Consider the following 22423-nt stretch of genomic DNA (forward strand, 5'->3'; position numbering starts at 1 on the left):
CTCCACCACAGATAGATCTCAGGAATATGTGAGACTTGAAATAAGGTGGAACCCCAGAAGATACCATCTTCTATGGATATTCTGGGCTATAGCCCAGAGACAGTGTAATGGTCTTTGGGAATGACCTTGGGAGACAGGAGGAAGAGCCACAGATGAGACAACCAGCATGCAAAAGATAGCTCAGCCCACAGAAGGAAAAGGAACATGGGAAGTATCTCAGAAGGGTTTCCCCCTAGTTTTCTGGAGGGTAAAAGGAAAGGAGGAGAGAAATGCTTTCAGGCTTGCAAGATTCTGTTAATGTAACCTTACAATAAAGATAGAGTTAGTACTCCTGGTTGTGCTTCTTATCTGGACTACCTCAAAGGGCTGACAGAGGAGAAGGGAAAAAGGGATGCTGTTGGGGAAAGGTTCCTCTATAGTTTTCCAGGGTAAATCAGTGGGGCTACAGGCTATGCCCCAGAGAGAGAGAGAGAGAGAGAGAGAGAGATTAATTAATTAATTAATTAATTTTGTAACAGAGATTTTGGGCTTGATTGTCCACCACGCTAGTTCTGTCTCCTCCCTAGATCCTACTCGAGAGGGTGGTCTTGCTGTTTGTTTTCATAGTTAATTTGGCTGGTATGAGGAATTCATCGATCACTAGCTACCTCCTCAAAGTGTAAAAAGAAAAGAAAAGAAAACCATACAAAACTGTGTTGCCCTAAAGGTGGGGACATGTGACATGTAACTCCGCAAATAAGGATTTCCAACTGTTATCAGCCCAAACCAGGACAAATACTGAGAGTTGATGGGAGTTGCAGTCCCTCCGTATCTGCAGGGTGAGAAGTGTAAGGTGTGCAGGGGAACCTCGATCACTGTTTATTTGGGGAGAGAGCGGCAAGGGGCAGCTTTTCCAAAACCTAGTTTTATTTAGAAAAGAAGCTGTCCTGAGCAGAATCTCTTTGTGTTATGTTAGGGTGAAGATCTAAACATTGTATTTCTTTGACCCTCTGTCACTCAGTCTTTGGACTTTGCTTTGTCCTCTCTCTCCACGTATGGCTCCTCTTCTTCACAGACAGGCAACACAGCAGCTGAGGGCCTCAGTTCAGCTGTGGCTGATGGTCTTGGCAATTCCTCCTCTAGTGACTGTTGTTGGACCAAGTTGTGGTTCTCCTACTGCTCAGCCAATATTTTTGCTACCGCGGCACGTTCGCATTTCTCTCTCTCTGCCCCTTTCAAATTGCTTTATGTCCTCAGGTCCTGGGGAACAATTTCTAGAATGTATACCTTGTTTCTCTGTTTCTCAACCCTCATATTTTCTGATTTCTGTTTACTTCTGGTCTTTCTGCTCACCACCTGTTCTTTGCTCAGGTATCAGTGAACATTGGTGTCAGTTGTGACATTAAACTACTGGAGCATCACTTACTGCCACTTTTCCAGACTCAGTCATTTTCCTGTGTGTTGACCTTCATCTGCCGTAATCCCCAGTCAGCCTGGCTGGGGATCATGGGAGTCATAGTTTAACTCATCTACAGAATGCCAGGTTGGGGAAAGATGGTTGAGAATTATGGGAATTGAAATGCAACAGATGGAAAGGACATCTGTTTGGGAAAATTTGCCATAGGTTAAACCGAAACAATAATGCTGTTATTCTCATTTCTGTTCTATTAGTTTGACCTTTAGCTTGTTAAATCGGCCACTTATTGTACCATTGCCAGATAAAGTAGAAGAACAGGGGCGAATCTGGGGTTTGCCAATTTAGTTCCATCTCCATGACAAAGAACAAAAGGACATGCTTAATTTTTTCACTGCTTTCCAGACATCATCATCAGTTTATTTGAAAGATTTCTCACAGTTCACATTCCCTCAGCAATGAGAGGCAGCTAACAGAAGAAAGGGCAGCTTCTGAAATTAAGATGGGACAAATCTTTGCCAATTCTACTCTTCTCTTCAAGACATTTGTACTAAAAACGTCAACAGGAGTTTTGTAGCTGCATAAATGCCAGCAACCAACCAACCATTTCCTCAAGGACTTCTAGAAACTAATCTTAGATACTGTTAAAAGGTTCTGTTCTTTGGCAAGCACCCCACGCTTTTGATGTTAAATTAATTGTTTCTAGCACCCAGTCTTCAGTTTGCATCTGGGCGGCTGAGCTTAGAGTATTATGGGATGTTTCTGTTTCTAGGATCAGATAGTCCATTTTTGGCAGGAAAGGCCCCAAATGAGCAAATTTGCTGAAGTGCTTTCCGAACCCTTTGGCTATGTTCATACAGCTTGTTTCATCAGGGCAGGTCAAGATCTAACAGATGCATTTCTACAGTTGTTTCATGTTAATTTGGGTTGGATTTGAGGTGCCTTTCTGTAGGGGGCTAACTAGACCATGCGGTGAGCTGACAGTTCAATGCATAGTATGAGCCCAGAAAATGCACTGATTCAGAAACCAGAAAAAGGTATGGCTTGGGAATCCAGCCTTTTTGCATTCTATGTCTGAGCCATTGAATTTGAAGGAGCTAGAAGAACAACAGCTTAAAGTTCAGGAGAGTAGAAGGGACCAATGCCATTTCACTGTCCCATTCCTTTAGAGGTGTGTAATCTGTAGTCTAGTTTGGAGAAGTCCATGACTGGTAGGTTCCATCCATTGCCATTCATCACCCCCAAAGGGGAGTCATCAAAGCTGTGTATCTGTTTATCCTAATCCCTTCTGCTTCCACCTCAACCCATAATGTCAAGTTGGGAATTAAATGAAAAGGTCCCTAAATAGTTCCAGTTACATTTGTTTGATCAGTTATTTTTCGGCTTAACGTCTGTAGAACATTCTGCAAAGCAAGACACCCTTTCTTTTCTGTCCAAACCAAACTCCAGGGGCAAAACAGCTATGCAACAATTGCCCTTAGTTATTTTCCTTTCTAATCCATTTCACTTGATTTAAACACACACACACAGACACATTTAGTTGGCACTGATGTGCTTGTGAACATAAAAAAGGCTGTGCAATCAGCAGCAGGGGGAAAGAAACAGAACCTTTTCCATTTCTGTTTTCTGTAAGTTTGGTTTGGTTTGGGTGTTCCTTTAAATGAGCAGCAAAACAATTTATCACCCCATTGGAAATGGCTGAGTATTGGGTTTCTTTCATGAAAGTAGATAATTGTTGTTGTTCAGTCGTTAAGTCGTGTCCGACTCTTCGTGACCCCATGAACCATATTGCGCCAGGTCTTCCTGTCCTTCACTGCCTCCCTGAGTTTGCTCAGTTTCATGCTCATTGCTTCAGTGATGCTATCGAACCATCTCATCCTCTGCCGTCCTCTTCTCCTTTTGCCTTCAATCTTTCCCAGCATCAGGGTCTTTTCCAAAGAGTCCTCTCTTCGCATTAGGTGACCAAAGTATCTGAGCTTGAGCTTCATTATCAGTCCTTCCAATGAGCAATCAGGGTTGATTTCCTTTAAGACTGACTGGTTTGACCTCCTAGCAGTCCATGGGACTCTTAAGAGTCTTCTCCAGCACCACAGTTCAAAAAATAGATAATTGGGGATAGTGAAAGGATTGGCCTCCAATTAAATATACCAAATGAAAGAAAATGTTAATTTTGATTGTGTTAACTCTACCCTAAAGCGGGGGGGGGGGGGACCCATATCTTCATTCCTCTCCATGCTTCATATCTGTTCTCTTGAGTATCAACATGCCTGCTTACCTTTTGTTAATTTGTCTAGCATGTTTCAGTGTCTTACATATGCCTTCTATTTTTTTATGGGTTTCTTGGAACCTTCTGGCTGGTAATTGCTGGAATTGGAAGGCTGGAGAGAAGGTGACTGTTGGGTGCTACATCGGATGAAATGGAGTCCTCTTGGGGTCAGAAACAGAGTCACAAGGTGGCATTCTTGAGTACTTGTGAAGATTCGTGGCTCACAGCTGATCTGTCCATTATCCTGGCTAAATTGAACTGATGATCATCTTGCCATTACTGTCATCTGATGATCCTTGGAGAACCCTGCTTCAGGTGTCAAGAGGACGCAGAGCAAGATTCTCAGGGGGTGAAAGCTGTGTTCAAACATAACGGTTCTCCAATAAATCACCTAATGTTTTGGGGATACAAAATAATTCCATGCATTTCCCCAGATCAGTTGAGTAAAATTAAAAAAAAAAAAATCTTAACAATCCATGCCCATCTGACCAAGCTGATTGTTGCTAAAACCACTAATGGGTAAAAAAATATTCTGAATTGATTCTTTGGACAACTGATGAATGCACCTTGCCTATGGCTGTCTTTGTATATATGGGTATGCCAGCAGCCAATTTTGTCATGTGCAGACTGTGTTATATTCTGACACAAATGAGCATCATAGTTTAACAGGAGACACCTACAGAAGCCTTCCCAGAAGTGCTATAAATTTCACTTGGCATTATGTACGGCAGAGGAGGAGGAGGAGGAGGAGGAGGAAGAGGCTTTACTGATATTTATAATTCTCCAGACGCTGTGTTGCTCCTTTGCATAGATTAGCACACAGAGTTATATAAGTTGGCACTTTGGGAGCAGGAGGAGAAAGAGGTGAGAATGGTTTGTTCTTTTGCCTTCCAGTACAGTCATGTTTATTTTTTTTTAAAGTCGTTTTCCTCACATTGTAATATGAGATTCTCTACCAAGAGATGCATCTCAACCAGATCTTGTTTTTGCTAGAGAAGCCCTTGGAGTCTGCTTCCACTGTCTGCTGGAGAACATTTGCTCAGTGCTTAGAGAGAGAGAACGCACTAGGCTTCAGTGGCAACCTATCGGAACACTCTATCTGAGTCCAAAACATCTGGAGTACATCAGGGTGCCTAGCTCTGCCTCAGAGCCTGCTTGAGTGGCTCTCTATATCAGCTCCCAGAATTCTCCAGCCAGCATGCTTTAAGATGGATGGACTTCAACTCCTAGAACTTTGGCAGTTGAAGTCCACACATCTTGAAGTTGCCAAGGTTGAAAAACACTGCTCTAGATATTATGGAGATATATCTCCCAGCATTCCTCACTTCTGATCCTATTAGCTACAGCTGCTAGGAATTCTGTGCCTATGTCCTACACCATCCTGCAGATGTTCCTCAGGCCTTACTTAAGTATGGGGTTGGTTGTGATATCGGGTGGCCCCAAGCTGGAGAGGATATAGAGGGAATATACGGTGTATGTGCTCAAACACATACACTATGCCCAGCAACATCTACTGCCTTGCCCTTATTTGGCAGATGAGGCTACTTTTCTTTCATGGAGAGCTAGATTCATCAAAGAGATATTTCTCCGGGTTTCAGTCCTGATATAAAATGGCTTTGGCATCTATTGAAATTCCTAAAGAAGATTAAGCGCTTCACTTAATTAATGAATTTTAATATTTATGTGGAGAAGAACATGAGGTAGTGGCACCATCCAATATGTTGAAGGTCTACTTAATTCTCATACAGAGGGCAAGCACAGGAAGAGGGTGAATGCCACATTCTCTTACAGAAACTCTGCTGATATCATTTCCAACCAGAATGTTTAATGAGGACCCAGTAGAGACCATAAGCTCCAGGAGTAAGGAATTATCCAGGATCCCTCCAGATTTCTGCACATAATGTTGGAGAGAGAGAAGAATATGAAGGATGCACTGTTGCTCCACGATAGAGCAAGAGCGTCTGCATTTAGATGCTGAAGAAGGAATGCTTTCAAGACTCTTCCTCCTATCATCCATCTGGTCAAGAATGATGAGACCTGTAGTCCAGTAGGACCTGGATAAGGCATCCCCAATATCTTTTGGCTAGTAGTCATACCAGAACTGAGAGAGCAATGGGCTGAATGCTCTCACAAACACACATACATGCATACACAAAAGCAATGGGGGGACTTCCTCAATGTTTGCCATGATGGACATGGGAAACCTTCAGCATCCAGTTATCCAAAAGTATCTGGGCAAAGTGGCTGCATGAACCTCCTTTCTAGGAAGTTTTCTACCATCCCGATCTCAGCAGTAGACCTGCTTATAAACAAAGCAGTAATTTACAACTACCTGCAATTCTTATTTGCTAAGCATGCTTTATGCCAGTTGGAACCTGGAGTACAAGGGAGTATCTGGCAACATTGATACCACTGGAATCAGAGAGGCAGGAATGTGGAGTGCTAAGGGCTGAATTCCAAAAGTAAGAGATGATATGGATTCCCTGAGATTCTGCAAACATGTTTCCCCGGAAGAGAAAAGGGTCAAATTTCTAGCTCCAAACATTCTGGGGAGGTTCTGGGGTCACAAAGCAGTCTGTATGCAATTTATGTGCTGCATTTTTTGTGCCTCTGATAAGATACCCCAGATCTTGAGGATCACAACCAGGGTACTCTTGATTTAGAAAGCCCCAACCTCTGAAGAAAAATACAATTCTCAGGTTTTCAACACTGGGAAAGACCCACATTGTTGATGCAGGTTAATCATCAGTGGACAGTTCTTCTTGCAGCTGAGCCAGGTGAAGGTCTCCCTTTTCTAACTTCGGTTGATCTCCTGCTGTGCAAATTTGGGAAGGGCAGGTTTTACAGGTCCATTTTTCTTCTGAATGTTTTCCACTTTATCAGAGAGCTGGAAATCAAAGCAGCAGGGACAGAGGAGAGAAAGGCCCACATGGAGCAATTGAGATCCACCAGCCTGTCAGAGTAAGGTGGTGCAAATGGGTTTCTTATTCCACAGAAAAGGGAAGCTTTGTCGAAGGCTCAGAATAGCTTTATGTTCCCTCTTTTGCATTCCTTTTTTTTAAAAAAAACCCTCCCTCCCAGCATGAGGAAAGACTGAGTTAATTATATTGAGTTTATCTCTTTTGTTTTGGTAGGAGATCAATCTTAACAAATTGTATAGCTCCCAGTCTTAGAAGAAAGAGAAAGGCAAGTGATTTGGGTAGGAGAAGAGAACAAAACAGAAAACAGTTCATTTCCTAGTGCTCAGATGATTACACCACTTTCCCTTGGCCCTTGTTCCTTGGTGTGGATTTGTTTGTCCTCTGGGATTCCCTATTGGGAAGAGATAAGAGGAGTCATAGATGGAAGAGGAAGTGATAACAAACAGCTGATAGAACAGATTGATAGCCCATCTAGGGATGGTGAGACTTTTTTTTTTTTTTTTTAATAAAGGACTGAGCAAACTTCACAAATTCATTCCGAACCATTATGGAAATAACTCATGGTTAAAAATGATTGGAGGTAGATGCAAGTGAATCCAACTGATTTGTTCATCCAGGGTTTGGTGACTGTTGCAAAGAAATGAATGATCTAGACCTTTGAGGAGTTAAGGTTTTAGTCTCACTGGCCTCCTAATCCCCATTAATAGCTGGTTGAGGGTAACAAGGGTAGGGGGAAAATGCCCCTGCCCGATGGAGAAGAGCTTCTGCTTCCAGCAGTTGGCAATTTCCTGGCCAGGAGAAGGGACTCAAATGGAGCATTCCAGAGATGATGGTGGTGGTTCTCAAGTAATAAGCTTCCTGGCTGTTTGATGCAGATCATGACTCAGACTGCTAATTACAAGGGGAAAATGGAATGGGAAAACAAAGAATAAATCCAGCAAAAGTTTGGAAGAAGTGGGTTGCCTACTATATAATCCTTCCCTTTCCCTTAGAATGGCTCTTCCAGTTTTGTCCTTAGATATTAACAGGCATCGTAAGCACCATCAACTGATGTTGATAATGATGTTTGCAGTAGAGAGACTCAAAGCAGAATCCAATTGATACCTGATTGTGGAATGAGACCCAGCTGGGATGGATGGATGGATGGATGAAAGGATGGGTGGGTGGATGGATGGATGGACAGACAGACTAACCAATCAACCAGCCAACCAACCTCCAATGATTGGACAAGGAAGTCTCCAAGCAGAAGTCTGGGGTTGTAGGACTGCCGTGTTGCTGCTCCTCAGAAATTCCTCTTAGGTGACATGCTACATGTGGAACTTGGCATTTTCATATAGCCATCAAGACAGATAAGCTTTGATAGGTCTGTCCTTCTCCATAAATTATATGCATCTTGTCAAGCATGACTCCTTAGCCAGTTGATTTGGTTGGGTGGCTTCAAGTTATACTGTGAGGAGAAATAGCTTTGTCCATTTTCTCTACACTCATTTGAAAGACCCTTTCCAGGTTTGTCTTTAAGAGCACAGTTCTAAGTAGGTCTACTGAGAAGTAGGGCTCTTCCCTGCCAGTGTATTTATGATTGCAAGTTAAGCCTCCCCCCTTCCTTTTGCTAGCCACACACACATGTTCAAAGGGAGGGGGAGAGAAAATGCTTTAGCTGTCACAGAGGTGTTTCAAGGTGACACATTTTCCCTGCTTGAGCTTCAGAAGAAACTAACATTTCTATACTTTGAGAGAGTTTTTCTCAGTTCCTTCAGTTCAAAGCGGAAAACAGAAGCATTTGGCAATTACGCCATATTGCAAATGACTAATAGGTTGTCTTATTCATACAGAGAACTGAGAGCTTTGCTTTTTTAAATATAGCCAAAGTTATGTCTCTCCCCACATTAAAAGGGTTAGGGGAGATTGCTTTTTTCTCTACCAGGCCTGGTTGAACTACAGATGCTCTTTCTACATATAATGGTGAAACCAAGAGACAGGATATTACCAGCTCTGGTTAAAGGCAGTTGATTATTTCATAGTGTAGACATCACCATATACAACACTGAGCAACTAACAATGCCCCCATGCTGATTTCAATCCATACTTACCCAGCCCTCAGTAGCCGCCTGCTTGCCAAGACAATGAGGTAGCGTCATATAGCTCTAGGTCTCCAAGGCCTTTATTTCCATTTCAACTTTCTAGTAGAGGGGTAGTTTTTGAGCAGGCCTCTGGAAAAGAGTTCACTGTTGCAAGGGCTTCAAGCAAACTCAGATGGGTTAAGCAGAGAGCAATGAACATGGTTAGTGATATGGAAAATATGTCTTACGGAAGATCTAGATAGATTTAACTAATGAGATGAGGGCGACACAAGGATGCTCTTCAGAGGCTGAAGGATAGTCACCTGGGTGAGTCAAAGACTGACTGCAAGCTGACCAGAAGAATGTTGAACTAGTGGACTTGGTTACGTGAGGGTAGAATTCAGTTTAACACTAAGATATATCTCAGGAATAAGGGCAATTTAGATGGAGCTTGCAGAAATGACAAAGTTGACCAGTTTGATCAGGGAAAAAATGATGAAGACTTTTTAAAAAGGCTAGAAGCCTTATATGGACTTTTTGCTAAAAGAAGAAAAGGCTGAACCGATGATTTATGGATTTGGGGATTAGAAAGGGTTGAAGAGGGAGGGGAATGAGCAAGATGGCAGTTACTCAATAGAAAGAAGGGCGGAAGTCAAAATTCTATGCTTTCTTTCTGCTTCTTTTCTTTTTTCAAATTCTTTTTCTTTTTTCTTTTTCTTCTTTACATTTTTATACTTTATAAATAACCTTTATTAAAGTTTTTTTTCCATAAGTAAAAGACAATTCTAAAAAGGAAAAAGAAGACGAAAAGAAAGTGTGAAGAAAAAAAAGAGAGATAACTAAAGAAGCTAAAGCAAATGATTTCTGACCTTCTTTTCAATAGATATTAACAAACGCATCATCCCCCCTCCCTCTTAACTATCCAGAGATCCCTTCAACCTATTTAATCCTCATCATTTTCAATCATTAAATCCATAAATCATCATTTCACTTTTTTCTTCTTTTAGCAAAAAGTCCATAAAAGGTTTCCAGTCTTTCAGAAAAGTACTTAATGTTTTCTCCCTGACCAAAGAGGTCAGTTTTGCCATTTCGACCAATTCTGACATTTTCACAGTCCATTCCTCCATTGTGGGAATTTCAGTATTCTTCTGTCGCGGTGTGTATAGTAGTCTTGCTGCAATTATCATATACAAAATCAATCTTCCAAGCGTCTTTTCTAATTCTCACTTTTTATACTTTTTTTATATTGTAAAATTCTAATATAAAAATATTTTTAAAAAGGAATAAGGGCAGTTTGAAAAAGGAATCCATAATCTAGGAATCTAATATATAATCTATGTGGCTGGACAACCATAATATCATGCGGTACATTTCATCACCATGTCCTTCTCACATGGACATCTGTGAACAGAGGTTTTGTGTTATGTCTATGCTCTGTAATTGCTTTCTTTGAACTTTAACCTTGACTTCTTGGAATGGCCTTGCTGTTGGAAGCTGGATCAACAGGCAGTTTTCCCCTTCACCAACTCTTCTAAAATATTGTTATTCTGAAGACAAGTCCCAGTTTTTGATTATGACTGCTGCCATACATAAAATCAGAGTCTTCTCATGTGACCTTGTAAGATACCTTTTCTCTTTTCTGGATTACAACCCATGCCTCTTATGGCAGACTTGGTAAATTGTTGAGATGTTACGCAAATTTCCTAAAAAGTTGAGTTTAGCTGAGTGATGTTGCTACTCTGTAAACTTATTTACTTATTCCCATATCTCTTTGTTCTTTCACAGGAATTTTGTCTACACAAAAGACTTTAGCCAGACTGCTGTTCCTGGTAAGTGCTGTGAGGTCTTTCCATTTCATAAGATAGAGTGTTGTGCTTATATTGTACCCCTGTGGAGCTTCATTGCTTATTTTAGTAAAACAGCAGGTAGATTAAAACAAACTTTCATGCTAGTGTAGCTCTGAGCTCAGCTCTGCAAAAACAGGAGCTCCCCAAGCCAATTGTGGCTCATCAGCTATATATGGTAGCCCACAAGGGTCTTAAGGAATCCTCCTGTTACTAAGCAAAGGCAATGGACTAAACTAAAACAGGACTATCTAAAAGATAATAAAATAAGTAGAAATTTTCTCCTGCAGGCAATACTAGTAGACCAAATCTGACTTGTTATGAATTACACAGCGTGTGGTAATCCCATACTGATTACACAAAGTCATGGTTGTTGGTGGCAAATTGTGCCAGTATTAAACCATTTAGAGTGGCTAAGAAACTCCTGAGCCATTGGCTATTTTGTACCAGACCTGAAAAAGGCACAGGAACTCTGATGAAAAGCAAAGGCATCGACTTTGTGGAGGAGGACCAACTGGAAATAGGCTTTCTATCTTGCTTAAAGTGGCCTCAGGTTGCTGCTGCCATAGGATTAATCTGTAGAATTGCCAGCGGGACTCAGTAGGAGCTGTCTATGGTCCTGAAGTGCTGCGCCAAGTGTCCAAGTCACGTTGAAGTCACACTCACTGGAAAGAGATTCCTCTGATGGCTTCTACTTCCCACGTGAACTTAGGGCATAAACAGTTGTCTGTATTCAGTTATACCTCCACAGTGCAACTTATGTGGAATTTCAGTTTGCCCATCCATGGACAGCAACAATTCTCTCCCACCTGAAAAAGATCAATGCCTGAGGCGGGATGGACATAAGCAGGGGGTTAGTGATGTTGGAGCACCACCCCATGGCGTCCTCTGACTTCCCCATGTAAATGGAGGCAGGAAGTGATGGTTCCTCACTTCCTTCTTTTAAAATCAACATCCCATTTATCATTGCAGAAGACTGACCAGGTATTTTTTAAAGGTTTCATCCATACCTTAAGATTGTGATGATGCAATCTGCTTTGTGTTGCAACTGTACATTTATATTGCAAGAGAACAGTGAATTGTGGAGAGCAGGAGATGTTCATGCATGCAACAGAAAGGAATAGTAGTCTTCGGAAGAAGAAGGAAAGTTGGCCGGGTGGTCTTTTGGTTGAAAAGGCAGTAATGTAGAGAAGCACATTGTGGATGCAAGAACAGCTTCCCTGTATATATGCTCCTGTTGCATTAGATCTGCTTCTCTCAGAATTAATGCCTCCAGCAAGGTAGAAATGCTAAACCACTGAGAAACAGTGTAATAGAAAAATCAGTGATGTGTGATGAGGTAAAGCAGAGGTTGCCCAAACCTTTAATTTCCTGGCCTGGAATACAAACTCACCCACCCTACAAATTAAATGCTTGCTCTTTTTTTTTTAAACGAATAAATAACAAAATTGACCATGTTGATTTGGAAGACAGAAGATTCTTATTCTCGGCACAGAAGACTTCTGAAGTGTTCTTCTTGGTCCAGCTGCTTCCAGAAAATCATTTTTAAGATTTTAGGAACCGATGTGTTTTTGGGAGGAGAAGGAAGAACAGAAAGGAGATGAAATTTTAAACCAGTCTAATCGATTCAAGCAATACAAAGAATCCATTTAGAATGGCCAGATAAACAGCATTTGGTCACTGATTTCCAAATTAGAGTTGAGTCATTAGAGAGGACCCACTGAAATTAACAGTGGGAAAACTGGCACTGGGAAGTCTGACTCTTGGTCTGAGAAGGTCCACTGCCTTGAAAGAGCAGCAGGAGGAAAAGATCTAGGATTTCAACCTTGGGGGTGACATATATGGGGCTGAATTCTGGGCTTCTGCAGAAGGCAGATTTTCCGGTTATACATCACTGCTGTCTTTTAACTTATCTCGTCACCTCACATCTGAAGCTTCTGTTGTCACTGCATGTAGATGAGTTTTTGGAAAGTCTCTGCTTATTCCCCTAACTGTTGGTGTGAACTCAAATGCATGATTTGGTTCTGGATATGGGTCGGAATGTTTGCGGTGATTTTTAGAGAGAGTTGCTTCACTTCTCACTTTTTTACAAAATATGAATTCTTGTACCCATTTTATCCTGAAATATCTATATATCTGTTTATGTTCGTATGCATTTTGAGCTAAGATATGCCTGTTGATACATTGCTTAAGGCAAGAACCAGACTGCAAGATTTGGACCAAAGGATAAATTGCATTCTCCTCTGGGGTGTCAGCCTGATCAGCATAAATAAGAGGGATTCACTTAAAATATGGTCTGAATTATATCTGTTAGCCTCTGAGCCATTTCTTGGGACTTGGGGCCAGACTCCAAACTATTCTAAAGTTCTCCAGGAGAGAGGTATGGGGATATGGGGCTCTTTGTATTTTTAATAGTTTTTCTTTTCTTTTTTAATAGTAAGTTTATTAAAAATTACAATTACAACAATAAAAACTGATACAAACAAAAAAAAAAGAAAAAGAAAAAATAGAAGGTACAGAAAAGAAAGACATAGCAAGAAAAATAGAAAAGAAAAAAAGAATATAGTAAAGAAAAAGGAAAATGTATAAAGAAATAACTTCCCCCTTCATCACAAGTATAAACAATTTTAATAACTTATCACCTTCTCTTGAAATACCACAAATGATCTCTTCTTCCCATAATCCCATCTCTGATCTATAAACAAATCCTTAAAGCCTCGTCATTCAGTTCTGATCAGCATAGTCCATTAAGGGTTACCAAAGATAACCACATATCTATTTTAACCTTGATCAAATAAACCAACTGTATATTCCTTCCTTTTACTTCTAACTATCTTGATCTTTAGTCCATTCAAATAATGTCCTAGAACTTGATTTCTTTTCATTTTTTTCTTTGTTCCTTCTCACAAAATTCTTCAAAGCTTTAACAAGCCTCTTTTGTAAAGCCAGTACAAGAAAATTATCCAGATTACTCTCTTGGGTTGTTATTTGTATATCCCTTTTAATTATTAAGACATCAGCCAATTTATTTTGTATGTCCAGTGTAACATCTTTTTCCATGTCATTCTTGTAGCCTGTCATTTTTAAATCCACTTTCAAATCAGTCTCAGTCTTGTCAGCTAAAACTTGTTCCTCTTCCATAACATCTTTCAAACACAGTCTATCTATAGAGGCAGGCACTCTTAAAATTAACATCTGGGTCCATTTTTCAAAAATATCTTTCAATATGTCCAATGTTAAAATATTTCGCTTTATTCTGTATTTATTCTGAAGAAATGTTTTTAATAGTTTTTCGATCGGATTGCAAATGTTGCTACAAGTGGGATTTGTTGAATAGTAGGAGGGAGAACAAGGAGTTGGCATTTAGTATTTTCATACTGCCTGCATAAATAATTTGCTTTTGTCAGAGAGCAGAGAAGAAAGACAGGTGGAATTTTTTCTTTCTTTCTCACCAGTAAACTATTTGATGTGACTTGTCTGACCTTCAGTTAACATTTCCTCCCCTCTGTCTGTAGTTGATTCCTCCATTGGTTTTGTGCAGATTATTTTCACTGTGGTCTTTTGCTCATTCATGAACATTCAATATTATAGAAGACATTTGGGCATGACATGTATTTAATTATTTTCCTGGCTTGCTATCACAAAGCAACATCTGTGGTTGACATCCGCAAAACCCCAAGCCTTCTGAATGGCAAGGTTGCTTTTGGTGAAAAGACTTTCACAGGTGAGGTCAAGAAGAATGTGTCTCTGTGGGCATTTGTACTAGAAAAAATGCCCTAGGGCAGTGTTTCTCAACTTCAGCAACTTAAAGATGTGTGTGGACTCCAACTCCCAGAATTCCCCAGCCAGCATGCTTAAAGTTGCTGAGGTTCAGAAACACTGCCCTAGGGGACATGTGCAATGTAATGCAAAGACCCTCAAAAAAACCTTATTTCTTTTCACTTCTTAACGTATTTCCCCATCTGTCATGCTCCTTGGTGTCATTGTATTTTCCCCTTCTTGCATGAGCTGAGCTATTCAGGAATGATCTTCTGGTATGATCTTAGCCCATCACAGATGACATAATGAGCAAGATGATGTGACACTCTGTCAATGGCAAATGCATTGGCTACATGGAACTGGGAAGACTTAATTGCTCCCAGTTGGGTTTGGAAGGGGGTTCATCTGGGAGATCTGTGGGGAAGGAAACTTGAAGAAAACCCTAGAGCTGATCTGGTTGAAAGGCCATCAGTGCCTTTCAATCCTAGCAGGGAGCTGGACAAGTTATTTGGAAAGCAGGCCAACAGACCAACAAAACATTCAGCCCACCTAAAAATAAATATGAGATGGGAATCCTTGTGATTTGCCATCCTGGCCCCAGGAAGGAGAGTGGCGAAGGAGGAGCAAAGCTGCCACAGCTGGCCGCAGAAAGATCTTCTTTGCTCCTGCCTATTGGCGCCCAGCCCAGATGGAAATGATAGTGAGAGTCATGTCCACCTCCCTCTCCTGCAGCAGCCTAGCTCCATCTGATCTTTTAAGTGGATCCAGAGCTTATCTGTCAGTGAGCCTTATGCTGAAAGCCTGTTAGAAGCAGACGAGAGATTTGCTTGTCAAGTGTCCCCATCTTCTTCCCTGTTGATTACAAGCTTGTTTGAAAATGAAAAGGAGTGGGTTGACCACCTACTTGTGGTGGCAGGTGTCCCTTTTGGCTGCCTGGACTCAGTGAACTTGGCTACAGCGCTTTCTTGCAGGAATGAATATCTCAGTGACTCGTGGCATCATTGGGCATCAACCAGCTTGAGCTCCTCCTTGTTCCGAACATGTTAGCTGTAGAGAAAATATTTAATTTTGAAATGATCTTGGAAATACTCTTCTTTTTCTGCTTTGATTCAGTTCCATTCATTTTATTATGGCCTTTAGCCAGCAAACTTAATTGATTTGTTAGAATTAATTCCCACCTTGCCTTCAGGAGCTCCAAGCAGCGTGCATAGCATCTCCTCTTCCAACTTGTTCCCAAATAATATCCCTGTGGTTGGGCTGTGCGATACGAACTGGCTCAGGGGAGCTTCCATGGCTGGGGGGTGGGCAGGGGGCTTGAACTTTATTCCATTTTCCCTGGACTGTTCAAAGAAGAGGTAGGACAAAGTTGGTGAATTCCAGGGAAGTTTAAAGACTTAGATGCTGAGCACTGGCTTTTATGAGACATCCATAATGAATAATATTTGAGGATAATTAGCAAGTATGAAGTGCTGACCAGAAACAAAGAAATTGCTCATTTCTAGCAAGATATAGACTGGGATATTCATTGGGATATAAGAGGGAGGAGAGGTAAAACACAGTCAGGCTCACAAGATTGTTACTATAGCTTATAGTTCTAGTCATCCTATGGAGTCTGCTTCCTGATTTGGTCTACCCCGAAGGGCTGACATCAATCTTTCTTATATCCCAGTAAATCAGGGAGAAGCCCACCTGAGTGTCTTTCAAATATGATCTTGTTTCCTGGGGCTTAAGTGAGTTTCAGCCCTCTTTGCTTATATACCAGTTCTTACCTATTTCCCTCAAGGTCTTCTCCCTGATTCTAGACAGGACCTTTGCTTGCCAGAGAAGGCCATGTTAGGAAAGTAGCTACTATACTTCCAGCCCTGAGAATATCAAGTAGTAGACTAAGAACCTGCTCCCCCCAAAAGGAATATTCCTATGCCATTCTCTTTCTCATCCCTTCAAATGAGCGAGGCCCTAGCACAGGTGATTTACCTGAGCTTTGTCTCTTCATTTTCCATTCCTGGAGCTCCGCAGATAGGCCTCCGTTCATCTTTCAGCATTAAAGAAGTTGCTTCTATTATGAATTGTCACAGTGAGATTAAACACCTAAATTCCAATTACAGGACCAGCTGTTCAGATACATCTCAGCCCCCCAAGCTAAATGATCCCTGACAGAGGAAGCATCTAAAAAATGCTTGAGTGAAGAGCTTTGGAAGAAGCAGGACTGAACCGTTATGGATTGCACCATCCTTCTCATGATTATAGTTCCTCCTGGGGCCAAACTAAGTGTGATGGGACCATCTCTCACATTTTGCCTCTGTACATATAAAAGGGAGGGAAAACAGACAGGAGAAAGGTGATGGCCCCTCCAGTAATGGGCTGCACTTTGCAGTTTCCTCTGTTCTTGCTATAATCCGGGGGAAATGCCCAGAGCAGTTGATCAAGAGGAAGCACGGTGGGTGAAAATAAATTGAGAAGAGGCATGATGCAACAGTAATAATTTGAAAGGAGCATGATGGGCAAGGACAAATTAAAAGGTATGTTCATGCAAGGCTATTTCAAGAGGAGGCAGAGTGCAGCGAGATGAATTAAGAGGTGTTATGATAGAAGATCAGGTGAATTTGGGACCATCCCTTGCTTGCTCCTATTACTATTGAAGCTCTGGTCCATCCGTTGGAGCTTCACGGAAAGTGCCGAGAGGACGTATTTATCACCTTGCTACAAAGGAATTGTCTGCCCATTTTCTCCCCATTTCTCTTTCTTTTTCCACTTTTACATTTCAATTTCATTCCCATATCTGGTATGGTCTGGTGTAAATGCATGACGTGGCATGCTTCCAAAGGAAATAAATAGATACATAAATGTATAAGACAAAGCCTACAAACAGTGCACAGATGCACATTTGTTAGTTGATAAATTTGTCTCCAAATTAATATTTAATTGGAGACAAATTTATCAGCTAACCAATGTGCATTTAGGAACATGGGAAATGCAGCGACACCGATTTTTTACTCTATCGCTAGACAGGGTCATCCATTTTTTTCTCCCTAGATGTAGCTCTTCGAATTCACATGAGGCCTGAGCTCCCAGTTTGGTAGCTGAGAATCTGTTTTCCATGCTGAAGGTTTCCGGGTTTAGTCTTCGCCTTTGCCTCTGCTTGAAACCTTCAGAAGAAGACATTTTTCTACGTTGTCTCTAAGCTGCTAGCTGTTTAATATACATTGTCCGTGTCCAAGGAAATAAGTTCGTGCCACCTTTTTAATTACCACTTTTAATTGAGATACTTGATACTTTAAACATTTTATTTGCTCGTCCCAGAGAACATTTGAGGATGGGCAGTTATGGGAATGTTATAAATCTAAATCAGACAGGAGGCACTGAGTCACATTCAAGAACTCTCTGCATGTCCTTATTTGGAAATGGCTCCTTATTGTGTGATCTCTGGCCCAAGTTCATCTTCCTGCAATAAACTGGGAAAGTGAGGAGGACATTACAAATCTTTCTTTCTTTTTTTAATTCATCTCTGATTGCAGGGCAGATCAGTTTGACCCCACTGTTGCCAGAAGCGTAAAGGCATTCTGTGGCTGCTACATTTTCTGTAAGTAGGTGGTGAAAGCCAGAAGTTCAATTCCATATTAAGATACCTCATAGAAAGAACTCAGCCCCTTCAGTGCATTGCACACCTGCAGATCTGACCTCCAGTGGAACTTTTCCAAGCCTGGAGGTGAAGGACAATTGCTGGAGTAAAACACTGCAGTGTCTTGAGACAAATATGCCTCCCTCTGCTGAAAAATCCTTCATTGTTTATCTGTCCTTAAAGTCCCCTGTAGGATCATACAATCACAGAATCATAGAATAGGGAAGGGAACCAAGAGTCCAAGGCCAACCTCCTGCACGCTGCAGGATTCACTACACCATCCCCAATAGATGACTATGCAGCTTCTGTTTGAAAACCTCCAGTGAAGGGGAAGAAACCCCTCCATGCAGTAAGCTCTTCCACCAGTTGGCAGCTCTTATGGTCAAGAAGGTCTTCCTAATGTCTAATCTGTATCTATGCCCTTGGAGTTTCATCCCATGAGTTCTAGTCTTACCCTCTGGAGCATGTGAGAAGTCCAAACCCTCTACAGCAGTGTTTCTCAACCTTGGCCACAATTGGCAACTCGCCAATTCTGGGAGTTGAAGTCCATACAGCTTAAAGTGGCCAAAGTTGAGAAACGCTACTCTACAGTGTGACAGCCCTTCAGATATTTGAAGACAGCTTACAAGTCCCCTCTCAAGCTCTCTTCTGCAAGCTGAACCTAACTACCTACCCAGGTCTTTTCACTGTTCCTCATAGGACTTCATCTGCAGTCCTTTCACCCACTTGGCAGCCTTCTCTGGATTTGTTCCAGTTTTCTAATGTCTTTTTTTAACTGGGGTGTGAAAACTATGAATTCTGGAACTCAGGATGAGTGGGCTTCCTCCCACCAAAATCCATTGTTATTCCTTCTATTTCTTTTGAGAGCTTCTCAAAGCTGTGTTAATCAACTGCAACATCAGCAACAGGGTCTTGTGGTATCAAAAAACTCATTTTTTATAGGGTAAGTTTGCACAAGATACAGTCTGCTATCTTCAAGGTGCCACAAGACTCTTCGTTGCTTTTGCTGTGTGCTTCTATTGTTATATTTACTCTGGTTTAACTAAGAGTGTGTTGACATTCATTCTGACCTGGAGCATAAACTCTTTGATGAAGTTTCCAGCTTTGTGAAGGTATTCCTCTCTCCCCCAATCTAAAAGTGAGTGTACATTGATGAAATCCTTTCCAAAGGGCAATCTACAGTTAAAATAATTACAATTAAGATGTAATGAAGATAGTTTCATTGAGGTTCCCTTTGGTCTAGTGTTTTATTCATTTGCATGAGTAAAACACTACACCACAAAGAACGAATCTGCATACAGTATATCCACTCGCAATAACCGTGTGATGAATCCTCAGTGGACACTTGTGTACGGAAGGAGGGAAGACTCAAGCGACAGCAAAATGCCCGGGTTTAGTGACACTGTATAAAATATAGGAATAAAACACCGTCTTTCAAAAACCAGGGCAGATCATGAATATAACATTCAAATTCTAGAAATAACTGAACTTGCAGTTTTGGAGGCCAGCCAACCTAGAGGATGATGATTCCTCCACCTGATTTACCTTCACAACTAGAAAATAAATCCAGTGCTCTTCCTCACTGATGGTGACAGTTAATAAACTATGGAGGAACCTTATTCATATATATTTGTTAGAGTCACCTCCCACCATGCCACCCAGCTCAAGCACATCCTGGTACCCCTTCCTCCCATTTTTCCCCACAACAGCCACCCAGTGAGGTGGGTTGGACTGAGAAAACTGATCTAGTGACTTTCCATGGCTGAGAGTAGACTTGACCTCCTGGTCTAGCATCTTAACCACCGTGCCACACTAGCCCCCATAGAGCCTCCACTCCATAACTCTTAAAAGACTGATCTCTTTTAACTTGTTAAAGCTGATTTATTCAGAGGAATTGCCTTAAGGTATTCAGCATGTCTTGTCTAGAAAACAGCGTCGGAAATCTTAGTGTGGTGCTTTTGACTTTCTCTCTGCCTTGCAAAATAACTTGACACAAGCTAGACACTGATTTCCCCCCACTGGGATCTTGTTCACCCTTTTCTAAGCAAAATGTACCGTGATGGAGCACACCATGAGCAAATAAGCCATCATCGGCAAGTGAAGCCCAGGATCTCACCCTTGCTAATGACAGCAAGAAGAGCCAAGCTTTTATTAAAAGATTACATTTCACAATTTGGTCCAGGAGTTTGACAAGAGAGAGTTTAGCATGATTATGAAAAGAAATCAAATGTGTGTCCTATCAGATGGGAAACCGGGCAAGCTGATCACTGAAGAGGGCAGGAAAAGATGGAAGATGATTGTAAAAAAAAGAGCAGATAAACAACAGCCAAAACATAAAACACAGGAAAAGCTTTGATTGCACCATCGCAGCTGCCCAGAGTCCAGTTGGGTGGCCAATAAAAGCATCATCATCATCCGTCGTCATCATCATCATCCCTGCTACAAGGTCTACATCAGGGAGGTGGAAAACACCATCATCTGGTCTTCAAGTATGAAAGAACAAACTCTGCCCTTTCACACGTCCAACCTGACACCAGAATATCCGGTCGTAGCTTTTGCATCAGGACGCCACGATCCATGTCCACCTCCTGTGGACACCCCTATGAGATCATTGGTGGTTTTGCTTTCGTTTGTGGCTCACAGCAACCCCTCATGGCTTAGTGAAGAGCAGGCAATGGCATGTCTTCCCCCCCCCCCCCATTTTGGCACACTCCAGAGACCTTGAGACGGTGCTGCTGAACCCCCCCCCCTTTTAATACTAAAACAAGAAGAATTAAGAGTTTGAAGCCTTCCGTAGGCTTAGCCCACCCGCTCTGTTTAAACTCGCCCCGCCAACCTCTCTAAAAGTCAGGTCAAACTTTTGAACGCTTCCCGTTTTCGTTGCATCACCAGATCGCTGTCACACCCCCTGCGGCCCTCGGAGAAATCGTCAACGTGACGATCGTCATCTGCTCTCCTTCTGTTCCAACAAGCCTCCTTGGCCTTAGCCTATCTTACGCTTGAGTCTAGGGCTCACTCCACCAAACCCATTTAAAAATATCCCGGCTTAGCCTTTTACATGAATGCAATCATTGATTGCAGAAGCTGAAATTGGTGTCCCGGTTTCTCTGGGAAGAAAAACATTAGAAACGTTCGGTTTGAAATTTTCCTAGGGCACGATTCCCACAAAGAATAGCTCGGGTGGGACGGAGCAGCTCCTTCACGTTGGGAAAAGAGGATTTCTCCTGCCAAACAGATGGCTGTACTGTCAGTCTTGACAGCTCAGATTGCTTTTGGAGAGAAAACAGGAAAAGGATTGGGGGGTTCCTCCTCCCGCCCTCCCCTCCAGCTCTTCTCTCCCTGCGAACAGGCTGCGGCTGCCGCTAGGACTGAAAATACCATGCCATTCTGTGCTGCTCCACCAGCCCCCACGCTTCCGTAGAATTTCTTTTGCACGCTGCAAAAACGAGGTGGGAAGCAGACAGTTGATGCAGCCAGAAAAAACTCTCCTGCATTCACTTCTTCCATTTGCAGGAAGAGAATCGGCTTGTGGATGTGCTGGCGAAGGAGAAGAGAAATTTGGTGAACGAGGCAGGGATCGAGCCTGGTATCCATGCCCTCGCTCAGCAATCAGGTGGCAAAGTTGCATGCATGGGCGTGCAGGAGAGCATCCTGGCTTTCATTGCCTAACCCTCTTTCTAATGATTGCAGCCCCATGGCGCCCTACTTTTCCATTGAATCCCAAGGCCCTTGCCCCAGGGGTCTTGGGAAAGAAGGGAGCCCGGGAGGCTGCTAAAGGATGGAAAGATGGATCAGGGACAACAACAGCAGGAATGCTCTGGGCCACTCCTAGCCTCAGTCCGCTCCAAAGCACCCACCAGAGAAATCAGGAAGAAATTTTCAGGCAACCTGAGAATCGGGTGGAAAAGCAGAAGCCTTTTTTGACAAGGAAAGAAAACATTTGAGAAATTGCAAGGCGAATTGTGTCACCTCCTTAGGGCTTGGTGCCCGATCTTGCAAGAGTAGAACTAAAGCACGTCAGTGACAAACACTCACTGCCTTCCCCCCGGTATTCTCCGAAGGGAAGGCATAACAGTCCCCAGACTCAGTTCTACAATCTTCATGGCTGCTATTTTCTCTTTTGGTGCCCCCCCCCCTTTTTTTCTTCTTGTTTACTTCCTTGAGACTATAGAGTGACAAGGAAGCACCTTTTTTTTAGATTTTTTATCCTGCCTTTATTATTTTTATAAATAACTCAAGGTGGAGCAAACATACTTAATACTCCTTCCTCCTCCTCTTTTCCCCACAACAACAACCCTGTGAGGTGGGCTGGGCTGAGAGAGAGGGACTGGCCCAAAGTCACCCAGCTGGCTTTCATGCCTAAGGTGGGACTAGAACTCCCAGTCTCCTGCTTTCTAGCCTGGCGCCTTCCCCACTAGACCTAACTATTTCCTTAATTTATTTGCAGGTTGCAAGTTGCAACCTTCATCTCCCAGCAAAGTGGAAGATTAGGGATATTTGGCAATTACTATATATATGTGTGCGTGTCTGTGTGTCTGCGTGTCTGAGTTCTAATCCTCCC

General features: G+C 42.1%; 1 long non-coding RNA gene across 1 annotated transcript in view; it reads left to right on the plus strand.

The window, feature by feature from the left end:
- Nucleotides 1-22423, plus strand: part of LOC148214781 (uncharacterized) — a 130746-nt gene that overhangs the window by 75799 nt on the left and 32524 nt on the right. The window contains exon 2 of the long non-coding RNA XR_015797454.1: nucleotides 10426-10469. This is a non-coding gene — a long non-coding RNA (uncharacterized LOC148214781). The remainder of the gene's footprint in view (nucleotides 1-10425; nucleotides 10470-22423) is intronic.

This window comes from Python bivittatus, unplaced genomic scaffold (assembly GCF_059951505.1).
Source record: "Python bivittatus isolate LINGU-HERP-01145 unplaced genomic scaffold, Pbiv_v1 ctg000530_np1212, whole genome shotgun sequence".
Taxonomy (NCBI): domain Eukaryota; kingdom Metazoa; phylum Chordata; class Lepidosauria; order Squamata; family Pythonidae; genus Python; species Python bivittatus.